Below are 27,514 nucleotides of genomic sequence, written 5' to 3'. Positions count from 1 at the left end.
AACTAACTTGGCTCCTAAAAAGGAAATTCACCCATCAGACCAATTTAGCTGCTGAATAATATTGGACAATTTAACACATAACTGCACATGCAGATAGAATGACCAGGGTCTGCATTTATCTTTAACAATTATCAAAAATACAACAGAAAGCCAAAAGGGCCAGCTGGATGAAATAGCTCAGTTGGGAGAGTGTTAGATTGAAAATCTAAAAGTCCCTTGTTCAATGCTGGGTTTCGGAAAAGTCTGAGAGGTTTCTTGCTTCTCACAAAATATTTCTTGGTATCAGCTCAAGTTTTTCTTTCTTTATTTATCAAAATATTTGATCAACTGATCGACAACATGATCAATTCAACATAGAATTGTCTTTCTGTCCTCCTTCTAAATTTGCTTCCACCTCTCTTGCATTCAGCTTCGACTACAAATGTTTCCTATTTCATGCTTTTTTGTAAAGTAAACTCTTGTCTGCATCAGCTTCCACTTCTCCTTGAACACAGATTTCAGTATTCAGATGACATAGCTTACCTACTCAGGCCAAATACCTCTGTGTAATATGGTGCTAGTCCATTCAGAGTAAAAAACAAAAGCTACCTAACCTGGATCCGAAAAATGCTATTTACCTATTGCACCCGTTAACTGATGAATGATACATGACATCTTAAAACATAGCTCTAGCATGAGGTTGAGCATCTATTTTCTTGGGAAGTTTAAAAGAAAGGATGAAGACCCAAACTACCAGCAGGCCGAAATAGCTCAGTTGGGAGAGCGTTAGACTGAAGATCTAAAGGTCCCTGGTTCAATCCCGGGTTTCGGCACAATTTCATCTTCTGCTTTTCATGTCACAAAAGCTGTTTGGAGTTAAATCAACGCTCTTCTTTATCAAAACCTTTTATCAATCTGATCAACAACACAATCAATTCAACATATTATTTACTTTCTGTCTTCCTTTCAAACTTGCTTCCACCTCTCTTGTATTCAACTATGCCTCATTTATTTGAAACTTCTTGCTTTATTTTAAAGTAAAGCTTTGCCTGCATCAGCCTCCAATTCCCCTTATACAAAACTGTCAGTAGTCAGATGACATAGCTTGTACACCCTGGCCATATAGGTCTGTGTTTCAGAGTATAAGTCAATTCAGAGTTTAGAAAAAAAAATTCTACCTACATTGTCCCCTAAAAAGGATATTCACTCATCAGACCAAGTTACCTGCTGAATGATACTGGACACTTTAACACATAACTATAAACGAAAATAGAATGACCAGGTTCTGTATGTATCGTCTACAATTATTAATAATACATCAGGAGGCCACAGGGACTTGTTGGCTGAAATATCTCAGTTGGGAGATCGTTAGACTGAAGAGCTTAAGGTACCTGATTCAATCCTGACTTTCAGCACAGTGCGAGGGGATCCTACATTCTTGCAAAATATTTCTTGAAATCAGCTCTAGGTTTTTTTTTCTTTATTTCTCAAAATATTTTATCAACTGATCAACAACATGATAACTTCAACAAAAAGTTGTCTTTCTGTCCTCCTTCTAAACTTGCTTCCACCTCTCTTGCCATCAGCTTTGATGACGAATTTATCCCATTTTATACTTTTTTCAAAGCAAACTCTTGTCTGCATCAGCTTTCACTTCTCCTTGAACAAAGTTGTCAGTATTGAGATGACATAGCTTACCTACTCAGGCGACATACGTCTGTGTAATACAGTGCTGGTCCACTTAGAGTTTTAAAAGAAAAACGACCTAACATTTATCCCAAAAACGCTACTCACCCATTTCACCAGTTAGCTGCTGAACAATGCAGGACACATTAAAACACAGCTCTAACCTCAGATTGAAAATCCAGGTTCTGCATCTCTGTTCTGGGATCGTTCAAAAAAAGAGGCTGAATACTATAGCTGCTGGCAGGCTGAAATAGCTCAGTTGGGAGAGCGTTAGACTGAAGATCTAAAGGTCCCTGGTTCGATCCCGGGTTTCGGCACATTTCGAACTTCTGCTTTGCATGCCACAAAGACTATTTTGAGTCAACTCATATTGACTTTGTTTATAATGATCAAAACCTTTTATCAAGATAATCGACAATACAATTAATTCAACATATTATTTACTTTCTGTCTTTCTTTCAAACTTGCTTCCACCTCTCTTGTATTCAACTTTGCCTCCTTTATTTCCCAATTCTTCCTTTAATTGAAAGTAAAGCTTTGCCTGCATCAGCCTCCAGTTCCCCTTATACAAAACTGTTAGTAGTCAGATGACCTAGCTTGCCGACCCTCGCCATATAGGTCTGTGTTTCTGAGTATAAGTCCATTCATAGTTTACAAACATCATCTAACTAACTTGGCTCCTAAAAAGGAAATTCACCCATCAGACCAATTTAGCTACTGAATAATACTGGACAATTTAACACATAACTGCACATGCAGATAGAGTGACCAGGTTCTGCATTTATCTTTAACAATTATAAAAAATACAACAGAAAGCCAAAATTGCCAGCTGGATGAAATAGCTCAGTTGGGAGAGCAGTAGACTGAAGATTTAAAGGTCCCTGGTTCAATCCCGGGTTTAGGCACATTTTGAACTTCTGCTTTGCATGCCACAAATGCTATTTGGAGTCAACTCATATTGACGTTGTTTATAATGATCAAAACCTTTTATCAAGCTGATCGATAAGACAACCATTTCAACATATTTTTTACATTCTGTCTTTCTGTCAAACTTGCTTCCACCTCTCTTGTATTCAACTTTACCTGCTTTATTTGCCAATTCTTCCTTTAATTGAAAGTAAAGCTTTGCCTGCATCAGCCTCGAGTTCCCCTTATACAAAACTGTTAGTAGTCAGATGACCTAGTTTGCCTACCCTCGCCATATAGGTCTGTGTGTCTGAGTATAAGTCCATTCATAGTTTACAAACATCTTCTAACTAACTTGGCTCCTAAAAAGGAAATTCACCCATCAGACCAATTTAGCTGCTGAATAATATTGGACAATTTAACACATAACTGCACATGCAGATAGAATGACCAGGGTCTGCATTTATCTTTAACAATTATCAAAAATACAACAGAAAGCCAAAATGGCCAGCTGGATGAAATAGCTCAGTTGGGAGAGTGTTAGATTGAAAATCTAAAAGTCCCTTGTTCAATGCTGGGTTTCGGAAAAGTCTGAGAGGTTTCTTGCTTCTCACAAAATATTTCTTGGTATCAGCTCAAGTTTTTCTTTCTTTATTTATCAAAATATTTGATCAACTGATCGACAACATGATCAATTCAACATAGAATTGTCTTTCTGTCCTCCTTCTAAATTTGCTTCCACCTCTCTTGCATTCAGCTTCGACTACAAATGTTTCCTATTTCATGCTTTTTTGTAAAGTAAACTCTTGTCTGCATCAGCTTCCACTTCTCCTTGAACACAGATGTCAGTATTCAGATGACATAGCTTACCTACTCAGGCCAAATACCTCTGTGTAATATGGTGCTAGTCCATTCAGAGTAAAAAAAAAAGCTACCTAACCTGGATCCGAAAAATGCTATTTACCTATTGCACCCGTTAACTGATGAATGATACAGGACATCTTAAAACATAGCTCTAGCATGAGGTTGAGCATCTATTTTCTTGGGAAGTTTAAAAGAAAGGATGAAGACCCAAACTACCAGCAGGCCGAAATAGCTCAGTTGGGAGAGCGTTAGACTGAAGATCTAAAGGTCCCTGGTTCAATCCCGGGTTTCGGCACAATTTCAACTTCTGCTTTTCATGTCACAAAAGCTGTTTGTGTTGTTGATCAGATTGATAAAAGGTTTTGATAAAGAAGAGCGTTGATTTAACTCCAATCAATTCAACATATTATTTACTTTCTGTCTTCCTTTCAAACTTGCTTCCACCTCTCTTGTATTCAACTATGCCTCATTTATTTGCAACTTCTTGCTTTATTTTAAAGTAAAGCTTTGCCTGCATCAGCCTCCAATTCCCCTTATACAAAACTGTCAGTAGTCAGATGACATAGCTTGTACACCCTGGCCATATAGGTCTGTGTTTCAGAGTATAAGTCAATTCAGAGTTTAGAAAAAAAAATTCTACCTACATTGTCACCTAAAAAGGATATTCACTCATCAGACCAAGTTACCTGCTGAATGATACTGGACACTTTAACACATAACTATAAACGAAAATAGAATGACCAGGTTCTGTATGTATCGTCTACAATTATTAATAATACATCAGGAGGCCACAGGGACTTGTTGGCTGAAATATCTCAGTTGGGAGATCGTTAGACTGAAGAGCTTAAGGTACCTGATTCAATCCTGACTTTCAGCACAGTGCGAGGGGATCCTACATTGTTGCAAAATATTTCTTGAAATCAGCTCTAGTTTTTTTTTCTTTATTTCTCAAAATATTTTATCAACTGATCAACAACATGATAACTTCAACAAAAAGTTGTCTTTCTGTCCTCCTTCTAAACTTGCTTCCACCTCTCTTGCCATCAGCTTTGATGACGAATTTATCCCATTTTATACTTTTTTCAAAGTAAACTCTTGTCTGCATCAGCTTTCACTTCTCCTTGAACAAAGTTGTCAGTATTGAGATGACATAGCTTACCTACTCAGGCGACATACGTCTGTGTAATACAGTGCTGGTCCACTTAGAGTTTTAAAAGAAAAACGACCTAACATTTATCCCAAAAACGCTACTCACCCATTTCACCAGTTAGCTGCTGAACAATGCAGGACACATTAAAACACAGCTCTAACCTCAGATTGAAAATCCAGGTTCTGCATCTCTGTTCTGGGATTGTTCAAAAAAAGAGGCTGAATGTTATAGCTGCTGGCACGCCGAAATAGCTCAGTTGGGAGAGCGTTAGACTAAAGGTCCCTGGTTCGATCCTGGGTTTCGGCACGTTTTGAACTTCTGCTTTGCATGCCACAAAGACTATTTTGAGTCAACTCATATTGACTTTGTTTATAATGATCAAAACATTTTATCAAGATAATCGACAATACAATTAATTCAACATATTATTTACTTTCTGTCTTTCTTTCAAACTTGCTTCCACCTCTCTTGTATTCAACTTTGCCTCCTTTATTTCCCAATTCTTCCTTTAATTGAAAGTAAAGCTTTGCCTGCATCAGCCTCCAGTTCCCCTTATACAAAACTGTTAGTAGTCAGATGACCTAGCTTGCCGACCCTCGCCATATAGGTCTGTGTTTCTGAGTATAAGTCCATTCATAGTTTACAAACATCATCTAACTAACTTGGCTCCTAAAAAGGAAATTCACCCATCAGACCAATTTAGCTACTGAATAATACTGGACAATTTAACACATAACTGCACATGCAGATAGAGTGACCAGGTTCTGCATTTTTCATTAACAATTATAAAAAATACAACAGAAAGCCAAAATTGCCAGCTGGATGAAATAGCTCAGTTGGGAGAGCAGTAGACTGAAGATCTAAAGGTCCCTGGTTCAATCCCGGGTTTAGGCACATTTTGAACTTCTGCTTTGCATGCCACAAATGCTATTTGGAGTCAACTCATATTGACGTTGTTTATAATGATCAAAACCTTTTATCAAGCTGATCGATAAGACAACCATTTCAACATATTTTTTACATTCTGTCTTTCTGTCAAACTTGCTTCCACCTCTCTTGTATTCAACTTTACCTGCTTTATTTGCCAATTCTTCCTTTAATTGAAAGTAAAGCTTTGCCTACATCAGCCTCGAGTTCCCCTTATACAAAACTGTTAGTAGTCAGATGACCTAGTTTGCCTACCCTCGCCATATAGGTCTGTGTGTCTGAGTATAAGTCCATTCATAGTTTACAAACATCTTCTAACTAACTTGGCTCCTAAAAAGGAAATTCACCCATCAGAGCAATTTAGCTGCTGAATAATATTGGACAATTTAACACATACCTGCACATGCAGATAGAATGACCAGGGTCTGCATTTATCTTTAACAATTATCAAAAATACAACAGAAAGCCAAAATGGCCAGCTGGATGAAATAGCTCAGTTGGGAGAGTGTTAGATTGAAAATCTAAAAGTCCCTTGTTCAATGCTGGGTTTTGGAAAAGTCTGAGAGGTTTCTTGCTTCTCACAAAATATTTCTTGGTATCAGCTCAAGTTTTTCTTTCTTTATTTATCAAAATATTTGATCAACTGATCGACAACATGATCAATTCAACATAGAATTGTCTTTCTGTCCTCCTTCTAAATTTGCTTCCACCTCTCTTGCATTCAGCTTCGACTACAAATGTTTCCTATTTCATGCTTTTTTGTAAAGTAAACTCTTGTCTGCATCAGCTTCCACTTCTCCTTGAACACAGATTTCAGTATTCAGATGACATAGCTTACCTACTCAGGCCAAATACCTCTGTGTAATATGGTGCTAGTCCATTCAGAGTAAAAAAAAAAGCTACCTAACCTGGATCCGAAAAATGCTATTTACCTATTGCACCTGTTAACTGATGAATGATACAGGACATCTTAAAACATAGCTCTAGCATGAGGATGAGCATCTATTTTCTTGGGAAGTTTAAAAGAAAGGATGAAGACCCAAACTACCAGCAGGCCGAAATAGCTCAGTTGGGAGAGCGTTAGACTGAAGATCTAAAGGTCCCTGGTTCAATCCTGGGTTTCGGCACAAATTCAACTTCTGCTTTTCATGTCACAAAAGCTGTTTGGAGTTAAATCAACGCTCTTCTTTATCAAAACCTTTTATCAATCTGATCAACAACACAATCAATTCAACATATTATTTACTTTCTGTCTTCCTTTCAAACTTGCTTCCACCTCTCTTGTATTCAACTATGCCTCATTTATTTGAAACTTCTTGCTTTATTTTAAAGTAAAGCTTTGCCTGCATCAGCCTCCAATTCCCCTTATACAAAACTGTCAGTAGTCAGATGACATAGCTTGTACACCCTGGCCATATAGGTCTGTGTTTCAGAGTATAAGTTAATTCAGAGTTTAGAAAAAAAAATTCTACCTACATTGTCCCCTAAAAAGGATATTCACTCATCAGACCAAGTTACCTGCTGAATGATACTGGACACTTTAACACATAACTATAAACGAAAATAGAATGACCAGGTTCTGTATGTATCGTCTACAATTATTAATAATACATCAGGAGGCCACAGGGACTTGTTGGCTGAAATATCTCAGTTGGGAGATCGTTAGACTGAAGAGCTTAAGGTACCTGATTCAATCCTGACTTTCAGCACAGTGCGAGGGGATCCTACATTCTTGCAAAATATTTCTTGAAATCAGCTCTAGGTTTTTTTTTCTTTATTTCTCAAAATATTTTATCAACTGATCAACAACATGATAACTTCAACAAAAAGTTGTCTTTCTGTCCTCCTTCTAAACTTGCTTCCACCTCTCTTGCCATCAGCTTTGATGACGAATTTATCCCATTTTATACTTTTTTCAAAGCAAACTCTTGTCTGCATCAGCTTTCACTTCTCCTTGAACAAAGTTGTCAGTATTGAGATGACATAGCTTACCTACTCAGGCGACATACGTCTGTGTAATACAGTGCTGGTCCACTTAGAGTTTTAAAAGAAAAACGACCTAACATTTATCCCAAAAACGCTACTCACCCATTTCACCAGTTAGCTGCTGAACAATGCAGGACACATTAAAACACAGCTCTAACCTCAGATTGAAAATCCAGGTTCTGCATCTCTGTTCTGGGATTGTTCAAAAAAAGAGGCTGAATACTATAGCTGCTGGCAGGCTGAAATAGCTCAGTTGGGAGAGCGTTAGACTGAAGATCTAAAGGTCCCTGGTTCGATCCCGGGTTTCGGCACATTTTGAACTTCTGCTTTGCATGCCACAAAGACTATTTTGAGTCAACTCATATTGACTTTGTTTATAATGATCAAAACCTTTTATCAAGATAATCGACAATACAATTAATTCAACATATTATTTACTTTCTGTCTTTCTTTCAAACTTGCTTCCACCTCTCTTGTATTCAACTTTGCCTCCTTTATTTCCCAATTCTTCCTTTAATTGAAAGTAAAGCTTTGCCTGCATCAGCCTCCAGTTCCCCTTATACAAAACTGTTAGTAGTCAGATGACCTAGCTTGCCGACCCTCGCCATATAGGTCTGTGTTTCTGAGTATAAGTCCATTCATAGTTTACAAACATCATCTAACTAACTTGGCTCCTAAAAAGGAAATTCACCCATCAGACCAATTTAGCTACTGAATAATACTGGACAATTTAACACATAACTGCACATGCAGATAGAGTGACCAGGTTCTGCATTTATCTTTAACAATTATAAAAAATACAACAGAAAGCCAAAATTGCCAGCTGGATGAAATAGCTCAGTTGGGAGAGCAGTAGACTGAAGATTTAAAGGTCCCTGGTTCAATTTCGGGGGTTAGGCACATTTTGAACTTCTGCTTTGCATGCCACAAATGCTATTTGGAGTCAACTCATATTGACGTTGTTTATAATGATCAAAACCTTTTATCAAGCTGATCGATAAGACAACCATTTCAACATATTTTTTACATTCTGTCTTTCTGTCAAACTTGCTTCCACCTCTCTTGTATTCAACTTTACCTGCTTTATTTGCCAATTCTTCCTTTAATTGAAAGTAAAGCTTTGCCTGCATCAGCCTCGAGTTCCCCTTATACAAAACTGTTAGTAGTCAGATGACCTAGTTTGCCTACCCTCGCCATATAGGTCTGTGTGTCTGAGTATAAGTCCATTCATAGTTTACAAACATCTTCTAACTAACTTGGCTCCTAAAAAGGAAATTCACCCATCAGACCAATTTAGCTGCTGAATAATATTGGACAATTTAACACATAACTGCACATGCAGATAGAATGACCAGGGTCTGCATTTATCTTTAACAATTATCAAAAATACAACAGAAAGCCAAAATGGCCAGCTGGATGAAATAGCTCAGTTGGGAGAGTGTTAGATTGAAAATCTAAAAGTCCCTTGTTCAATGCTGGGTTTCGGAAAAGTCTGAGAGGTTTCTTGCTTCTCACAAAATATTTCTTGGTATCAGCTCAAGTTTTTCTTTCTTTATTTATCAAAATATTTGATCAACTGATCGACAACATGATCAATTCAACATAGAATTGTCTTTCTGTCCTCCTTCTAAATTTGCTTCCACCTCTCTTGCATTCAGCTTCGACTACAAATGTTTCCTATTTCATGCTTTTTTGTAAAGTAAACTCTTGTCTGCATCAGCTTCCACTTCTCCTTGAACACAGATTTCAGTATTCAGATGACATAGCTTACCTACTCAGGCCAAATACCTCTGTGTAATATGGTGCTAGTCCATTCAGAGTAAAAAACAAAAGCTACCTAACCTGGATCCGAAAAATGCTATTTACCTATTGCACCCGTTAACTGATGAATGATACAGGACATCTTAAAACATAGCTCTAGCATGAGGTTGAGCATCTATTTTCTTGGGAAGTTTAAAAGAAAGGATGAAGACCCAAACTACCAGCAGGCCGAAATAGCTCAGTTGGGAGAGCGTTAGACTGAAGATCTAAAGGTCCCTGGTTCAATCCCGGGTTTCTGCACAATTTCAACTTCTGCTTTTCATGTCACAAAAGCTGTTTGGAGTTAAATCAACGCTCTTCTTTATCAAAACCTTTTATCAATCTGATCAACAACACAATCAATTCAACATATTATTTACTTTCTGTCTTCCTTTCAAACTTGCTTCCACCTCTCTTGTATTCAACTATGCCTCATTTATTTGAAACTTCTTGCTTTATTTTAAAGTAAAGCTTTGCCTGCATCAGCCTCCAATTCCCCTTATACAAAACTGTCAGTAGTCAGATGACATAGCTTGTACACCCTGGCCATATAGGTCTGTGTTTCAGAGTATAAGTCAATTCAGAGTTTAGAAAAAAAAATTCTACCTACATTGTCCCCTAAAAAGGATATTCACTCATCAGACCAAGTTACCTGCTGAATGATACTGGACACTTTAACACATAACTATAAACGAAAATAGAATGACCAGGTTCTGTATGTATCGTCTACAATTATTAATAATACATCAGGAGGCCACAGGGACTTGTTGGCTGAAATATCTCAGTTGGGAGATCGTTAGACTGAAGAGCTTAAGGTACCTGATTCAATCCTGACTTTCAGCACAGTGCGGGGGGATCCTACATTCTTGCAAAATATTTCTTGAAATCAGCTCTAGGTTTTTTTTTCTTTATTTCTCAAAATATTTTATCAACTGATCAACAACATGATAACTTCAACAAAAAGTTGTCTTTCTGTCCTCCTTCTAAACTTGCTTCCACCTCTCTTGCCATCAGCTTTGATGACGAATTTATCCCATTTTATACTTTTTTCAAAGCAAACTCTTGTCTGCATCAGCTTTCACTTCTCCTTGAACAAAGTTGTCAGTATTGAGATGACATAGCTTACCTACTCAGGCGACATACGTCTGTGTAATACAGTGCTGGTCCACTTAGAGTTTTAAAAGAAAAACGACCTAACATTTATCCCAAAAACGCTACTCACCCATTTCACCAGTTAGCTGCTGAACAATGCAGGACACATTAAAACACAGCTCTAACCTCAGATTGAAAATCCAGGTTCTGCATCTCTGTTCTGGGATTGTTCAAAAAAAGAGGCTGAATACTATAGCTGCTGGCAGGCTGAAATAGCTCAGTTGGGAGAGCGTTAGACTGAAGATCTAAAGGTCCCTGGTTCGATCCCGGGTTTCGGCACATTTTGAACTTCTGCTTTGCATGCCACAAAGACTATTTTGAGTCAACTCATATTGACTTTGTTTATAATGATCAAAACCTTTTATCAAGATAATCGACAATACAATTAATTCAACATATTATTTACTTTCTGTCTTTCTTTCAAACTTGCTTCCACCTCTCTTGTATTCAACTTTGCCTCCTTTATTTCCCAATTCTTCCTTTAATTAAAAGTAAAGCTTTGCCTGCATCAGCCTCCAGTTCCCCTTATACAAAACTGTTAGTAGTCAGATGACCTAGCTTGCCGACCCTCGCCATATAGGTCTGGGTTTCTGAGTATAAGTCCATTCATAGTTTACAAACATCATCTAACTAACTTGGCTCCTAAAAAGGAAATTCACCCATCAGACCAATTTAGCTACTGAATAATACTGGACAATTTAACACATAACTGCACATGCAGATAGAGTGACCAGGTTCTGCATTTATCTTTAACAATTATAAAAAATACAACAGAAAGCCAAAATTGTCAGCTGGATGAAATAGCTCAGTTGGGAGAGCAGTAGACTGAAGATTTAAAGGTCCCTGGTTCAATCCCGGGTTTAGGCACATTTTGAACTTCTGCTTTGCATGCCACAAATGCTATTTGGAGTCAACTCATATTGACGTTGTTTATAATGATCAAAACCTTTTATCAAGCTGATCGATAAGACAACCATTTCAACATATTTTTTACATTCTGTCTTTCTGTCAAACTTGCTTCCACCTCTCTTGTATTCAACTTTACCTGCTTTATTTGCCAATTCTTCCTTTAATTGAAAGTAAAGCTTTGCCTGCATCAGCCTCGAGTTCCCCTTATACAAAACTGTTAGTAGTCAGATGACCTAGTTTGCCTACCCTCGCCATATAGGTCTGTGTGTCTGAGTATAAGTCCATTCATAGTTTACAAACATCTTCTAACTAACTTGGCTCCTAAAAAGGAAATTCACCCATCAGACCAATTTAGCTGCTGAATAATATTGGACAATTTAACACATAACTGCACATGCAGATAGAATGACCAGGGTCTGCATTTATCTTTAACAATTATCAAAAATACAACAGAAAGCCAAAATGGCCAGCTGGATGAAATAGCTCAGTTGGGAGAGTGTTAGATTGAAAATCTAAAAGTCCCTTGTTCAATGCTGGGTTTCGGAAAAGTCCGAGAGGTTTCTTGCTTCTCACAAAATATTTCTTGGTATCAGCTCAAGTTTTTCTTTCTTTATTTATCAAAATATTTGATCAACTGATCGACAACATGATCAATTCAACATAGAATTGTCTTTCTGTCCTCCTTCTAAATTTGCTTCCACCTCTCTTGCATTCAGCTTCGACTACAAATGTTTCCTATTTCATGCTTTTTTGTAAAGTAAACTCTTGTCTGCATCAGCTTCCACTTCTCCTTGAACACAGATTTCAGTATTCAGATGACATAGCTTACCTACTCAGGCCAAATACCTCTGTGTAATATGGTGCTAGTCCATTCAGAGTAAAAAAAAAAGCTACCTAACCTGGATCCGAAAAATGCTATTTACCTATTGCACCCGTTAACTGATGAATGATACAGGACATCTTAAAACATAGCTCTAGCATGAGGTTGAGCATCTATATTCTTGGGAAGTTTAAAAGAAAGGACGAAGACCCAAACTACAAGCAGGCCGAAATAGCTCAGTTGGGAGAGCGTTAGACTGAAGATCTAAAGGTCCCTGGCTCAATCCCGGGTTTCGGCACAATTTCAACTTCTGCTTTTCATGTCACAAAAGCTGTTTGGAGTTAAATCAACGCTCTTCTTTATCAAAACCTTTTATCAATCTGATCAACAACACAATCAATTCAACATATTATTTACTTTCTGTCTTCCTTTCAAACTTGCTTCCACCTCTCTTGTATTCAACTATGCCTCATTTATTTGAAACTTCTTGCTTTATTTTAAAGTAAAGCTTTGCCTGCATCAGCCTCCAATTCCCCTTATACAAAACTGTCAGTAGTCAGATGACATAGCTTGTACACCCTGGCCATATAGGTCTGTGTTTCAGAGTATAAGTCAATTCAGAGTTTAGAAAAAAAAATTCTACCTACATTGTCCCCTAAAAAGGATATTCACTCATCAGACCAAGTTACCTGCTGAATGATACTGGACACTTTAACACATAACTATAAACGAAAATAGAATGACCAGGTTCTGTATGTATCGTCTACAATTATTAATAATACATCAGGAGGCCACAGGGACTTGTTGGCTGAAATATCTCAGTTGGGAGATCGTTAGACTGAAGAGCTTAAGGTACCTGATTCAATCCTGACTTTCAGCACAGTGCGAGGGGATCCTACATTCTTGCAAAATATTTCTTGAAATCAGCTCTAGGTTTTTTTTCCTTTATTTCTCAAAATATTTTATCAACTGATCAACAACATGATAACTTCAACAAAAAGTTGTCTTTCTGTCCTCCTTCTTAACTTGCTTCCACCTCTCTTGCCATCAGCTTTGATGACGAATTTATCCCATTTTATACTTTTTTCAAAGCAAACTCTTGTCTGCATCAGCTTTCACTTCTCCTTGAACAAAGTTGTCAGTATTGAGATGACATAGCTTACCTACTCAGGCGACATACGTCTGTGTAATACAGTGCTGGTCCACTTAGAGTTTTAAAAGAAAAACGACCTAACATTTATCCCAAAAACGCTACTCACCCATTTCACCAGTTAGCTGCTGAACAATGCAGGACACATTAAAACACAGCTCTAACCTCAGATTGAAAATCCAGGTTCTGCATCTCTGTTCTGGGATTGTTCAAAAAAAGAGGCTGAATACTATAGCTGCTGGCAGGCCGAAATATCTCAGTTGGGAGAGCGTTAGACTGAAGATCTAAAGGTCCCTGGTTCGATCCCGGGTTTCGGCACATTTTGAACTTCTGCTTTGCATGCCACAAAGACTATTTTGAGTCAACTCATATTGACTTTGTTTATAATGATCAAAACCTTTTATCAAGATAATCGACAATACAATTAATTCAACATATTATTTACTTTCTGTCTTTCTTTCAAACTTGCTTCCACCTCTCTTGTATTCAACTTTGCCTCCTTTATTTCCCAATTCTTCCTTTAATTGAAAGTAAAGCTTTGCCTGCATCAGCCTCCAGTTCCCCTTATACAAAACTGTTAGTAGTCAGATGACCTAGCTTGCCGACCCTCGCCATATAGGTCTGTGTTTCTGAGTATAAGTCCATTCATAGTTTACAAACATCATCTAACTAACTTGGCTCCTAAAAAGGAAATTCACCCATCAGACCAATTTAGCTACTGAATAATACTGGACAATTTAACACATAACTGCACATGCAGATAGAGTGACCAGGTTCTGCATTTATCTTTAACAATTATAAAAAATACAACAGAAAGCCAAAATTGCCAGCTGGATGAAATAGCTCAGTTGGGAGAGCAGTAGACTGAAGATTTAAAGGTCCCTGGTTCAATCCCGGGTTTAGGCACATTTTGAACTTCTGCTTTGCATGCCACAAATGCTATTTGGAGTCAACTCATATTGACGTTGTTTATAATGATCAAAACCTTTTATCAAGCTGATCGATAAGACAACCATTTCAACATATTTTTTACATTCTGTCTTTCTGTCAAACTTGCTTCCACCTCTCTTGTATTCAACTTTACCTGCTTTATTTGCCAATTCTTCCTTTAATTGGAAGTAAAGCTTTGCCTGCATCAGCCTCGAGTTCCCCTTATACAAAACTGTTAGTAGTCAGATGACCTAGTTTGCCTACCCTCGCCATATAGGTCTGTGTGTCTGAGTATAAGTCCATTCATAGTTTACAAACATCTTCTAACTAACTTGGCTCCTAAAAAGGAAATTCACCCATCAGACCAATTTAGCTGCTGAATAATATTGGACAATTTAACACATAACTGCACATGCAGATAGAATGACCAGGGTCTGCATTTATCTTTAACAATTATCAAAAATACAACAGAAAGCCAAAATGGCCAGCTGGATGAAATAGCTCAGTTGGGAGAGTGTTAGATTGAAAATCTAAAAGTCCCTTGTTCAATGCTGGGTTTCGGAAAAGTCTGAGAGGTTTCTTGCTTCTCACAAAATATTTCTTGGTATCAGCTCAAGTTTTTCTTTCTTTATTTATCAAAATATTTGATCAACTGATCGACAACATGATCAATTCAACATAGAATTGTCTTTCTGTCCTCCTTCTAAATTTGCTTCCACCTCTCTTGCATTCAGCTTCGACTACAAATGTTTCCTATTTCATGCTTTTTTGTAAAGTAAACTCTTGTCTGCATCAGCTTCCACTTCTCCTTGAACACAGATTTCAGTATTCAGATGACATAGCTTACCTACTCAGGCCAAATACCTCTGTGTAATATGGTGCTAGTCCATTCAGAGTAAAAAACAAAAGCTACCTAACCTGGATCCGAAAAATGCTATTTACCTATTGCACCCGTTAACTGATGAATGATACAGGACATCTTAAAACATAGCTCTAGCATGAGGTTGAACATCTATTTTCTTGGGAAGTTTAAAAGAAAGGATGAAGACCCAAACTACCAGCAGGCTGAAATAGCTCAGTTGGGAGAGCGTTAGACTGAAGATCTAAAGGTCCCTGGTTCAATCCCGGGTTTCGGCACAATTTCAACTTCTGCTTTTCATGTCACAAAAGCTGTTTGTAGTTAAATCAACGCTCTTCTTTATCAAAACCTTTTATCAATCTGATCAACAACACAATCAATTCAACATATTATTTACTTTCTGTCTTCCTTTCAAACTTGCTTCCACCTCTCTTGTATTCAACTATGCCTCATTTATTTGCAACTTCTTGCTTTATTTTAAAGTAAAGCTTTGCCTGCATCAGCCTCCAATTCCCCTTATACAAAACTGTCAGTAGTCAGATGACATAGCTTGTACACCCTGGCCATATAGGTCTGTGTTTCAGAGTATAAGTCAATTCAGAGTTTAGAAAAAAAAATTCTACCTACCTTGTCCCCTAAAAAGGATATTCACTCATCAGACCAAGTTACCTGCTGAATGATACTGGACACTTTAACACATAACTATAAACGAAAATAGAATGACCAGGTTCTGTATGTATCGTCTACAATTATTAATAATACATCAGGAGGCCACAGGGACTTGTTGGCTGAAATATCTCAGTTGGGAGATCGTTAGACTGAAGAGCTTAAGGTACCTGATTCAATCCTGACTTTCAGCACAGTGCGAGGGGATCCTACATTCTTGCAAAATATTTCTTGAAATCAGCTCTAGTTTTTTTTTTTATTTCTCAAAATATTTTATCAACTGATCAACAACATGATAACTTCAACAAAAAGTTGTCTTTCTGTCCTCCTTGTAACTTGCATCCACCTCTCTTGCCATCAACTTTGATGACAAATTTATCCCATTTTATACTTTTTTCAAAGTAAACTCTTGTCTGCATCAGCTTTCACTTCTCCTTGAACAAAGTTGTCAGTATTGAGATGACATAGCTTACCTACTCAGGCGACATACGTCTGTGTAATACAGTGCTGGTCCACTTAGAGTTTTAAAAGAAAAACGACCTAACATTTATCCCAAAAACGCTACTCACCCTTTCACCAGTTAGCTGCTGAACAATGCAGGACACATTAAAACACAGCTCTAACCTCAGATTGAAAATCCAGGTTCTGCATCTCTGTTCTGGGATTGTTCAAAAAAAGAGGCTGAATACTATAGCTGCTGGCAGGCCGAAATAGCTCAGTTGGGAGAGCGTTAGACTGAAGATCTAAAGGTCCCTGGTTCGATCCCGGGTTTCGGCACATTTTGAACTTCTGCTTTGCATGCTACAAAGACTATTTTGAGTCAACTCATATTGACTTTGTTTATAATGATCAAAACCTTTTATCAAGATAATCGACAATACAATTAATTCAACATATTATTTACTTTCTGTCTTTCTTTCAAACTTGCTTCCACCTCTCTTGTATTCAACTTTGCCTCCTTTATTTCCCAATTCTTCCTTTAATTGAAAGTAAAGCTTTGCCTGCATCAGCCTCCAGTTCCCCTTATACAAAACTGTTAGTAGTAAGATGACCTAGCTTGCCGACCCTCGCCATATAGGTCTGTGTTTCTGAGTATAAGTCCATTCATAGTTTACAAACATCATCTATCTAACTTGGCTCCTAAAAAGGAAATTCACCCATCAGACCAATTTAGCTACTGAATAATACTGGACAATTTAACACATCATTGCACATGCAGATAGAGTGACCAGGTTCTGCATTTTTCTTTAACAATTATAAAAAATACAACAGAAAGCCAAAATTGCCAGCTGGATGAAATAGCTCAGTTGGTAGAGCAGTAGACTGAAGATCTAAAGGTCCCTGGTTCAATCCCGGGTTTAGGCACGTTTTGAACTTCTGCTTTGCATGCCACAAATGCTATTTGGAGTCAACTCATATTGACGTTGTTTATAATGATCAAAACCATTTATCAAGCTGATCGATAAGACAACCATTTCAACATATTTTTTACATTCTGTCTTTCTGTCAAACTTGCTTCCACCTCTCTTGTATTCAACTTTACCTGCTTTATTTGCCAATTCTTCCTTTAATTGAAAGTAAAGCTTTGCCTGCATCAGCCTCGAGTTCCCCTTATACAAAACTGTTAGTAGTCAGATGACCTAGTTTGCCTACCCTCGCCATATAGGTCTGTGTGTCTGAGTATAAGTCCATTCATAGTTTACAAACATCTTCTAACTAACTTGGCTCCTAAAAAGGAAATTCACCCATCAGACCAATTTAGCTGCTGAATAATATTGGACAATTTAACACATAACTGCACATGCAGATAGAATGACCAGGGTCTGCATTTATCTTTAACAATTATCAAAAATACAACAGAAAGCCAAAATGGCCAGCTGGATGAAATAGCTCAGTTGGGAGAGTGTTAGATTGAAAATCTAAAAGTCCCTTGTTCAATGCTGGGTTTCGGAAAAGTCTGAGAGGTTTCTTGCTTCTCACAAAATATTTCTTGGTATCAGCTCAAGTTTTTCTTTCTTTATTTATCAAAATATTTGATCAACTGATCGACAACATGATCAATTCAACATAGAATTGTCTTTCTGTCCTCCTTCTAAATTTGCTTCCACCTCTCTTGCATTCAGCTTCGACTACAAATGTTTCCTATTTCATGCTTTTTTGTAAAGTAAACTCTTGTCTGCATCAGCTTCCACTTCTCCTTGAACACAGATTTCAGTATTCAGATGACATAGCTTACCTACTCAGGCCAAATACCTCTGTGTAATATGGTGCTAGTCCATTCAGAGTAAAAAACAAAAGCTACCTAACCTGGATCCGAAAAATGCTATTTGCCTATTGCACCCGTTAACTGGTGAATGATACAGGACATCTTAAAACATAGCTCTAGCATGAGGTTGAGCATCTATTTTCTTGGGAAGTTTAAAAGAAAGGATGAAGACCCAAACTACCAGCAGGCCGAAATAGCTCAGTTGGGAGAGCGTTAGACTGAAGATCTAAAGGTCCCTGGTTCAATCCCGGGTTTCGGCACAATTTCAACTTCTGCTTTTCATGTCACAAAAGCTGTTTGGAGTTAAATCAACGCTCTTCTTTATCAAAACCTTTTATCAATCTGATCAACAACACAATCAATTCAACATATTATTTACTTTCTGTCTTCCTTTCAAACTTGCTTCCACCTCTCTTGTATTCAACTATGCCTCATTTATTTGCAACTTCTTGCTTTATTTTAAAGTAAAGCTTTGCCTGCATCAGCCTCCAGTTCCCCTTATACAAAACTGTCAGTAGTCAGATGACATAGCTTGTACACCCTGGCCATATAGGTCTGTGTTTCAGAGTATAAGTCAATTCAGAGTTTAGAAAAAAAAATTCTACCTACCTTGTCCCCTAAAAAGGATATTCACTCATCAGACCAAGTTACCTGCTGAATGATACTGGACACTTTAACACATAACTATAAACGAAAATAGAATGACCAGGTTCTGTATGTATCGTCTACAATTATTAATAATACATCAGGAGGCCACAGGGACTTGTTGGCTGAAATATCTCAGTTGGGAGATCGTTAGACTGAAGAGCTTAAGGTACCTGATTCAATCCTGACTTTCAGCACAGTGCGAGGGGATCCTACATTCTTGCAAAATATTTCTTGAAATCAGCTCTAGTTTTTTTTTTTTATTTCTCAAAATATTTTATCAACTGATCAACAACATGATAACTTCAACAAAAAGTTGTCTTTCTGTCCTCCTTCTAAACTTGCTTCCACCTCTCTTGCCATCAACTTTGATGACGAATTTATCCCATTTTATACTTTTTTCAAAGTAAACTCTTGTCTGCATCAGCTTTCACTTCTCCTTGAACAAAGTTGTCAGTATTGAGATGACATAGCTTACCTACTCAGGCGACATACGTCTGTGTAATACAGTGCTGGTCCACTTAGAGTTTTAAAAGAAAAACGACCTAACATTTATCCCAAAAACGCTACTCACCCTTTCACCAGTTAGCTGCTGAACAATGCAGGACACATTAAAACACAGCTCTAACCTCCGATTGAAAATCCAGGTTCTGCATCTCTGTTCTGGGATTGTTCAAAAAAAGAGGCTGAATACTATAGCTGCTGGCAGGCCGAAATAGCTCAGTTGGGAGAGCGTTAGACTGAAGATCTAAAGGTCCCTGGTTCGATCCCGGGTTTCGGCACATTTTGAACTTCTGCTTTGCATGCCACAAAGACTATTTTGAGTCAACTCATATTGACTTTGTTTATAATGATCAAAACCTTTTATCAAGATAATCGACAATACAATTAATTCAACATATTATTTACTTTCTGTCTTTCTTTCAAACTTGCTTCCACCTCTCTTGTATTCAACTTTGCCTCCTTTATTTCCCAATTCTTCCTTTAATTGAAAGTAAAGCTTTGCCTGCATCAGCCTCCAGTTCCCCTTATACAAAACTGTTAGTAGTCAGATGACCTAGCTTGCCGACCCTCGCCATATAGGTCTGTGTTTCTGAGTATAAGTCCATTCATAGTTTACAAACATCATCTAACTAACTTGGCTCCTAAAAAGGAAATTCACCCATCAGACCAATTTAGCTACTGAATAATACTGGACAATTTAACACATAACTGCACATGCAGATAGAGTGACCAGGTTCTGCATTTTTCTTTAACAATTATAAAAAATACAACAGAAAGCCAAAATTGCCAGCTGGATGAAATAGCTCAGTTGGGAGAGCAGTAGACTGAAGATCTAAAGGTCCCTGTTTCAATCCCGGGTTTAGGCACATTTTGAACTTCTGCTTTGCATGCCACAAATGCTATTTGGAGTCAACTCATATTGACGTTGTTTATAATGATCAAAACCTTTTATCAAGCTGATCGATAAGACAACCATTTCAACATATTTTTTACATTCTGTCTTTCTGTCAAACTTGCTTCCACCTCTCTTGTATTCAACTTTACCTGCTTTATTTGCCAATTCTTCCTTTAATTGAAAGTAAAGCTTTGCCTGCATCAGCCTCGAGTTCCCCTTATACAAAACTGTTAGTAGTCAGATGACCTAGTTTGCCTACCCTCGCCATATAGGTCTGTGTGTCTGAGTATAAGTCCATTCATAGTTTACAAACATCTTCTAACTAACTTGGCTCCTAAAAAGGAAATTCACCCATCAGACCAATTTAGCTGCTGAATAATATTGGACAATTTAACACATAACTGCACATGCAGATAGAATGACCAGGGTCTGCATTTATCTTTAACAATTATCAAAAATACAACAGAAAGCCAAAATGGCCAGCTGGATGAAATAGCTCAGTTGGGAGAGTGTTAGATTGAAAATCTAAAAGTCCCTTGTTCAATGCTGGGTTTCGGAAAAGTCTGAGAGGTTTCTTGCTTTTCACAAAATATTTCTTGGTATCAGCTCAAGTTTTTCTTTCTTTATTTATCAAAATATTTGATCAACTGATCGACAACATGATCAATTCAACATAGAATTGTCTTTCTGTCCTCCTTCTAAATTTGCTTCCACCTCTCTTGCATTCAGCTTCGACTACAAATGTTTCCTATTTCATGCTTTTTTGTAAAGTAAACTCTTGTCTGCATCAGCTTCCACTTCTCCTTGAACACAGATTTCAGTATTCAGATGACATAGCTTACCTACTCAGTCCAAATACCTCTGTGTAATATGGTGCTAGTCCATTCAGAGTAAAAAACAAAAGCTACCTAACCTGGATCCGAAAAATGCTATTTACCTATTGCACCCGTTAAGTGATGAATGATACAGGACATCTTAAAACATAGCTCTAGCATGAGGTTGAGCATCTATTTTCTTGGGAAGTTTAAAAGAAAGGATGAAGACCCAAGCTACCAGCAGGCCGAAATAGCTCAGTTGGGAGAGCGTTAGACTGAAGATCTAAAGGTCCCTGGTTCAATCCCGGGTTTCGGCACAATTTCAACTTCTGCTTTTCATGTCACAAAAGCTGTTTGGAGTTAAATCAACGCTCTTCTTTATCAAAACCTTTTATCAATCTGATCAACAACACAATCAATTCAACATATTATTTACTTTCCGTCTTCCTTTCAAACTTGCTTCCACCTCTCTTGTATTCAACTATGCCTCATTTATTTGCAACTTCTTGCTTTATTTTAAAGTAAAGCTTTGCCTGCATCAGCCTCCAATTCCCCTTATACAAAACTGTCAGTAGTCAGATGACATAGCTTGTACACCCTGGCCATATAGGTCTGTGTTTCAGAGTATAAGTCAATTCAGAGTTTAGAAAAAAAAATTCTACCTACCTTGTCCCCTAAAAAGGATATTCACTCATCAGACCAAGTTACCTGCTGAATGATACTGGACACTTTAACACATAACTATAAACGAAAATAGAATGACCAGGTTCTGTATGTATCGTCTACAATTATTAATAATACATCAGGAGGCCACAGGGACTTGTTGGCTGAAATATCTCAGTTGGGAGATCGTTAGACTGAAGAGCTTAAGGTACCTGATTCAATCCTGACTTTCAGCACAGTGCGAGGGGATCCTACATTCTTGCAAAATATTTCTTGAAATCAGCTCTAGTTTTTTTTTCTTTATTTCTCAAAATATTTTATCAACTGATCAACAACATGATAACTTCAACAAAAAGTTGTCTTTCTGTCCTCCTTCTAAACTTGCTTCCACCTCTCTTGCCATCAACTTTGATGACGAATTTATCCCATTTTATACTTTTTTCAAAGTAAACTCTTGTCTGCATCAGCTTTCACTTCTCCTTGAACAAAGTTGTCAGTATTGAGATGACATAGCTTACCTACTCAGGCGACATACGTCTGTGTAATACAGTGCTGGTCCACTCAGAGTTTTAAAAGAAAAACAACCTAACATTTATCCCAAAAACGCTACTCACCCATTTCACCAGTTAGCTGCTGAACAATGCAGGACACATTAAAACACAGCTCTAACCTCAGATTGAAAATCCAGGTTCTGCATCTCTGTTCTGGGATTGTTCAAAAAATGAGGCTGAATACTATAGCTGCTGGCAGGCCGAAATAGCTCAGTTGGGCGAGTGTTAGACTGAAGATCTAAAGGTCCCTGGTTCGATCCCGGGTTTCGGCACATTTTGAACTTCTGCTTTGCATGCCACAAAGACTATTTTGAGTCAACTCATATTGACTTTGTTTATAATGATCAAAACCTTTTATCAAGATAATCGACAATACAATTAATTCAACATATTATTTACTTTCTGTCTTTCTTTCAAACTTGCTTCCACCTCTCTTGTATTCAACTTTGCCTCCTTTATTTCCCAATTCTTCCTTTAATTGAAAGTAAAGCTTTGCCTGCATCAGCCTCCAGTTCCCCTTATACAAAACTGTTAGTAGTCAGATGACCTAGCTTGCCGACCCTCGCCATATAGGTCTGTGTTTCTGAGTATAAGTCCATTCATAGTTTACAAACATCATCTAACTAACTTGGCTCCTAAAAAGGAAATTCACCCATCAGACCAATTTAGCTACTGAATAATACTGGACAATTTAACACATAACTGCACATGCAGATAGAGTGACCAGGTTCTGCATTTATCTTTAACAATTATAAAAAATACAACAGAAAGCCAAAATTGCCAGCTGGATGAAATAGCTCAGTTGGGAGAGCAGTAGACTGAAGATCTAAAGGTCCCTGGTTCAATCCCGGGTTTAGGCACATTTTGAACTTCTGCTTTGCATGCCACAAATGCTATTTGGAGTCAACTCATATTGACGTTGTTTATAATGATCAAAACCTTTTATCAAGCTGATCGAAAAGACAACCATTTCAACATATTTTTTACATTCTGTCTTTCTGTCAAACTTGCTTCCACCTCTCTTGTATTCAACTTTACCTGCTTTATTTGCCAATTCTTCCTTTAATTGAAAGTAAAGCTTTGCCTGCATCAGCCTCGAGTTCCCCTTATACAAAACTGTTAGTAGTCAGATGACCTAGTTTGCCTACCCTCGCCATATAGGTCTGTGTGTCTGAGTATAAGTCCATTCATAGTTTACAAACATCTTCTAACTAACTTGGCTCCTAAAAAGGAAATTCACCCATCAGACCAATTTAGCTGCTGAATAATATTGGACAATTTAACACATAACTGCACATGCAGATAGAATGACCAGGGTCTGCATTTATCTTTAACAATTATCAAAAATACAACAGAAAGCCAAAATGGCCAGCTGGATGAAATAGCTCAGTTGGGAGAGTGTTAGATTGAAAATCTAAAAGTCCCTTGTTCAATGCTGGGTTTCGGAAAAGTCTGAGAGGTTTCTTGCTTCTCACAAAATATTTCTTGGTATCAGCTCAAGTTTTTCTTTCTTTATTTATCAAAATATTTGATCAACTGATCGACAACATGATCAATTCAACATAGAATTGTCTTTCTGTCCTCCTTCTAAATTTGCTTCCACCTCTCTTGCATTCAGCTTCGACTACAAATGTTTCCTATTTCATGCTTTTTTGTAAAGTAAACTCTTGTCTGCATCAGCTTCCACTTCTCCTTGAACACAGATTTCAGTATTCAGATGACATAGCTTACCTACTCAGGCTAAATACCTCTGTGTAATATGGTGCTAGTCCATTCAGAGTAAAAAAAAAAGCTACCTAACCTGGATCCGAAAAATGCTATTTACCTTTTGCACCCGTTAACTGATGAATGATACAGGACATCTTAAAACATAGCTCTAGCATGAGGTTGAGCATCTATTTTCTTGGGAAGTTTAAAAGAAAGGATGAAGACCCAAACTACCAGCAGGCCGAAATAGCTCAGTTGGGAGAGCGTTAGACTGAAGATCTAAAGGTCCCTGGTTCAATCCCGGGTTTCGGCACAATTTCAACTTCTGCTTTTCATGTCACAAAAGCTGTTTGGAGTTAAATCAACGCTCTTCTTTATCAAAACCTTTTATCAATCTGATCAACAACACAATCAATTCAACATATTATTTACTTTCTGTCTTCTTTTCAAACTTGCTTCCACCTCTCTTGTATTCAACTATGCCTCATTTATTTGAAACTTCTTGCTTTATTTTAAAGTAAAGCTTTGCCTGCATCAGCCTCCAATTCCCCTTATACAAAACTGTCAGTAGTCAGATGACATAGCTTGTACACCCTGGCCATATAGGTCTGTGTTTCAGAGTATAAGTCAATTCAGAGTTTAGAAAAAAAAATTCTACCTACATTGTCCCCTAAAAAGGATATTCACTCATCAGACCAAGTTACCTGCTGAATGATACTGGACACTTTAACACATAACTATAAACGAAAATAGAATGACCAGGTTCTGTATGTATCGTCTACAATTATTAATAATACATCAGGAGGCCACAGGGACTTGTTGGCTGAAATATCTCAGTTGGGAGATCGTTAGACTGAAGAGCTTAAGGTACCGGATTCAATCCTGACTTTCAGCACAGTGCGAGGGGATCCTACATTCTTGCAAAATATTTCTTGAAATCAGCTCTAGTTTTTTTTTCTTTATTTCTCAAAATATTTTATCAACTGATCAACAACATGATAACTTCAACAAAAAGTTGTCTTTCTGTCCTTCTTCTAAACTTGCTTCCACCTCTCTTGCCATCAACTTTGATGACGAATTTATCCCATTTTATACTTTTTTCAAAGTAAACTCTTGTCTGCATCAGCTTTCACTTCTCCTTGAACAAAGTTGTCAGTATTGAGATGACATAGCTTACCTACTCAGGCGACATACGTCTGTGTAATACAGTGCTGGTCCACTCAGAGTTTTAAAAGAAAAACGACCTAACATTTATCCCAAAAACGCTACTCACCCATTTCACCAGTTAGCTGCTGAACAATGCAGGACACATTAAAACACAGCTCTAACCTCAGATTGAAAATCCAGGTTCTGCATCTCTGTTCTGGGATTGTTCAAAAAAGAGGCTGAATACTATAGCTGCTGGCAGGCCGAAATAGCTCAGTTGGGAGAGTGTTAGACTGAAGATCTAAAGGTCCCTGGTTCGATCCCGGGTTTCGGCACATTTTGAACTTCTGCTTTGCATGCCACAAAGACTATTTTGAGTCAACTCATATTGACTTTGTTTATAATGATCAAAACCTTTTATCAAGATAATCGACAATACAATTAATTCAACATATTATTTACTTTCTGTCTTTCTTTCAAACTTGCTTCCACCTCTCTTGTATTCAACTTTGCCTCCTTTATTTCCCAATTCTTCCTTTAATTGAAAGTAAAGCTTTGCCTGCATCAGCCTCCAGTTCCCCTTATACAAAACTGTTAGTAGTCAGATGACCTAGCTTGCCGACCCTCGCCATATAGGTCTGTGTTTCTGAGTATAAGTCCATTCATAGTTTACAAACATCATCTAACTAACTTGGCTCCTAAAAAGGAAATTCACCCATCAGACCAATTTAGCTACTGAATAATACTGGACAATTTAACACATAACTGCACATGCAGATAGAGTGACCAGGTTCTGCATTTATCTTTAACAATTATAAAAAATACAACAGAAAGCCAAAATTGCCATCTGGATGAAATAGCTCAGTTGGGAGAGCAGTAGACTGAAGATCTAAAGGTCCCTGGTTCAATCCCGGGTTTAGGCACATTTTGAACTTATGCTTTGCATGCCACAAATGCTATTTGGAGTCAACTCATATTGACGTTGTTTATAATGATCAAAACCTTTTATCAAGCTGATCGAAAAGACAACCATTTCAACATATTTTTTACATTCTGTCTTTCTGTCAAACTTGCTTCCACCTCTCTTGTATTCAAATTTACCTGCTTTATTTGCCAATTCTTCCTTTAATTGAAAGTAAAGCTTTGCCTGCATCAGCCTCGAGTTCCCCTTATACAAAACTGTTAGTAGTCAGATGACCTAGTTTGCCTACCCTCGCCACATAGGTCTGTGTGTCTGAGTATAAGTCCATTCATAGTTTACAAACATCTTCTAACTAACTTGGCTCCTAAAAAGGAAATTCACCCATCAGACCAATTTAGCTGCTGAATAACATTGGACAATTTAACACATAACTGCACATGCAGATAGAATGACCAGGGTCTGCATTTATCTTTAACAATTATCAAAAATACAACAGAAAGCCAAAATGGCCAGCTGGATGAAATAGCTCAGTTGGGAGAGTGTTAGATTGAAAATCTAAAAGTCCCTTGTTCAATGCTGGGTTTCGGAAAAGTCTGAGAGGTTTCTTGCTTCTCACAAAATATTTCTTGGTATCAGCTCAAGTTTTTCTTTCTTTATTTATCAAAATATTTGATCAACTGATCGACAACATGATCAATTCAACATAGAATTGTCTTTCTGTCCTCCTTCTAAATTTGCTTCCACCTCTCTTGCATTCAGCTTCGACTACAAATGTTTCCTATTTCATGCTTTTTTGTAAAGTAAACTCTTGTCTGCATCAGCTTCCACTTCTCCTTGAACACAGATTTCAGTATTCAGATGACATAGCTTACCTACTCAGGCCAAATACCTCTGTGTAATATGGTGCTAGTCCATTCAGAGTAAAAAAAAAAGCTACCTAACCTGGATCCGAAAAATGCTATTTACCTATTGCACCCGTTAACTGATGAATGATACAGGACATCTTAAAACATAGCTCTAGCATGAGGTTGAGCATCTATTTTCTTGGGAAGTTTAAAAGAAAGGATGAAGACCCAAACTACCAGCAGGCTGAAATAGCTCAGTTGGGAGAGCGTTAGACTGAAGATCTAAAGGTCCCTGGTTCAATCCCGGGTTTCGGCACAATTTCAACTTCTGCTTTTCATGTCACAAAAGCTGTTTGTGTTGTTGATCAGATTGATAAAAGGTTTTGATAAAGAAGAGCGTTGATTTAACTCCAATCAATTCAACATATTATTTACTTTCTGTCTTCCTTTCAAACTTGCTTCCACCTCTCTTGTATTCAACTATGCCTCATTTATTTGCAACTTCTTGCTTTATTTTAAAGTAAAGCTTTGCCTGCATCAGCCTCCAATTCCCCTTATACAAAACTGTCAGTAGTCAGATGACATAGCTTGTACACCCTGGCCATATAGGTCTGTGTTTCAGAGTATAAGTCAATTCAGAGTTTAGAAAAAAAAATTCTACCTACATTGTCCCCTAAAAAGGATATTCACTCATCAGACCAAGTTACCTGCTGAATGATACTGGACACTTTAACACATAACTATAAACGAAAATAGAATGACCAGGTTCTG

General features: G+C 37.5%; 11 non-coding genes across 11 annotated transcripts; all 11 read left to right on the top strand.

The window, feature by feature from the left end:
- Positions 1-739: 739 nt before the first annotated feature.
- On the top strand, positions 740-812 carry TRNAF-GAA (transfer RNA phenylalanine (anticodon GAA)). The gene has a single exon. It is a non-coding gene; the product is annotated as a tRNA-Phe (tRNA).
- A 1,097-nt stretch (positions 813-1,909) lies between these two features.
- On the top strand, positions 1,910-1,982 carry TRNAF-GAA (transfer RNA phenylalanine (anticodon GAA)). The gene has a single exon. It is a non-coding gene; the product is annotated as a tRNA-Phe (tRNA).
- Positions 1,983-3,657: 1,675 nt separating this feature from the next.
- Positions 3,658-3,730, top strand: TRNAF-GAA (transfer RNA phenylalanine (anticodon GAA)). Its single transcript has one exon. It is a non-coding gene; the product is annotated as a tRNA-Phe (tRNA).
- A 4,006-nt stretch (positions 3,731-7,736) lies between these two features.
- TRNAF-GAA (transfer RNA phenylalanine (anticodon GAA)) lies at positions 7,737-7,809 on the top strand. The gene has a single exon. It is a non-coding gene; the product is annotated as a tRNA-Phe (tRNA).
- Positions 7,810-10,656: 2,847 nt separating this feature from the next.
- On the top strand, positions 10,657-10,729 carry TRNAF-GAA (transfer RNA phenylalanine (anticodon GAA)). Its single transcript has one exon. It is a non-coding gene; the product is annotated as a tRNA-Phe (tRNA).
- A 5,759-nt stretch (positions 10,730-16,488) lies between these two features.
- TRNAF-GAA (transfer RNA phenylalanine (anticodon GAA)) lies at positions 16,489-16,561 on the top strand. The gene has a single exon. It is a non-coding gene; the product is annotated as a tRNA-Phe (tRNA).
- A 1,676-nt stretch (positions 16,562-18,237) lies between these two features.
- On the top strand, positions 18,238-18,310 carry TRNAF-GAA (transfer RNA phenylalanine (anticodon GAA)). The gene has a single exon. It is a non-coding gene; the product is annotated as a tRNA-Phe (tRNA).
- Positions 18,311-19,404: 1,094 nt separating this feature from the next.
- TRNAF-GAA (transfer RNA phenylalanine (anticodon GAA)) lies at positions 19,405-19,477 on the top strand. Its single transcript has one exon. It is a non-coding gene; the product is annotated as a tRNA-Phe (tRNA).
- Positions 19,478-21,153: 1,676 nt separating this feature from the next.
- TRNAF-GAA (transfer RNA phenylalanine (anticodon GAA)) lies at positions 21,154-21,226 on the top strand. Its single transcript has one exon. It is a non-coding gene; the product is annotated as a tRNA-Phe (tRNA).
- A 2,844-nt stretch (positions 21,227-24,070) lies between these two features.
- Positions 24,071-24,143, top strand: TRNAF-GAA (transfer RNA phenylalanine (anticodon GAA)). Its single transcript has one exon. It is a non-coding gene; the product is annotated as a tRNA-Phe (tRNA).
- Positions 24,144-25,238: 1,095 nt separating this feature from the next.
- Positions 25,239-25,311, top strand: TRNAF-GAA (transfer RNA phenylalanine (anticodon GAA)). Its single transcript has one exon. It is a non-coding gene; the product is annotated as a tRNA-Phe (tRNA).
- The last annotated feature ends 2,203 nt before the right edge of the window (positions 25,312-27,514 follow it).

The sequence above is a fragment of the Triturus cristatus genome, chromosome 8 (genome assembly GCF_964204655.1).
Source record: "Triturus cristatus chromosome 8, aTriCri1.1, whole genome shotgun sequence".
NCBI classification, from domain to species: Eukaryota; Metazoa; Chordata; class Amphibia; order Caudata; family Salamandridae; genus Triturus; species Triturus cristatus.
This window is presented reverse-complemented; position numbering and strand designations above follow the sequence as displayed.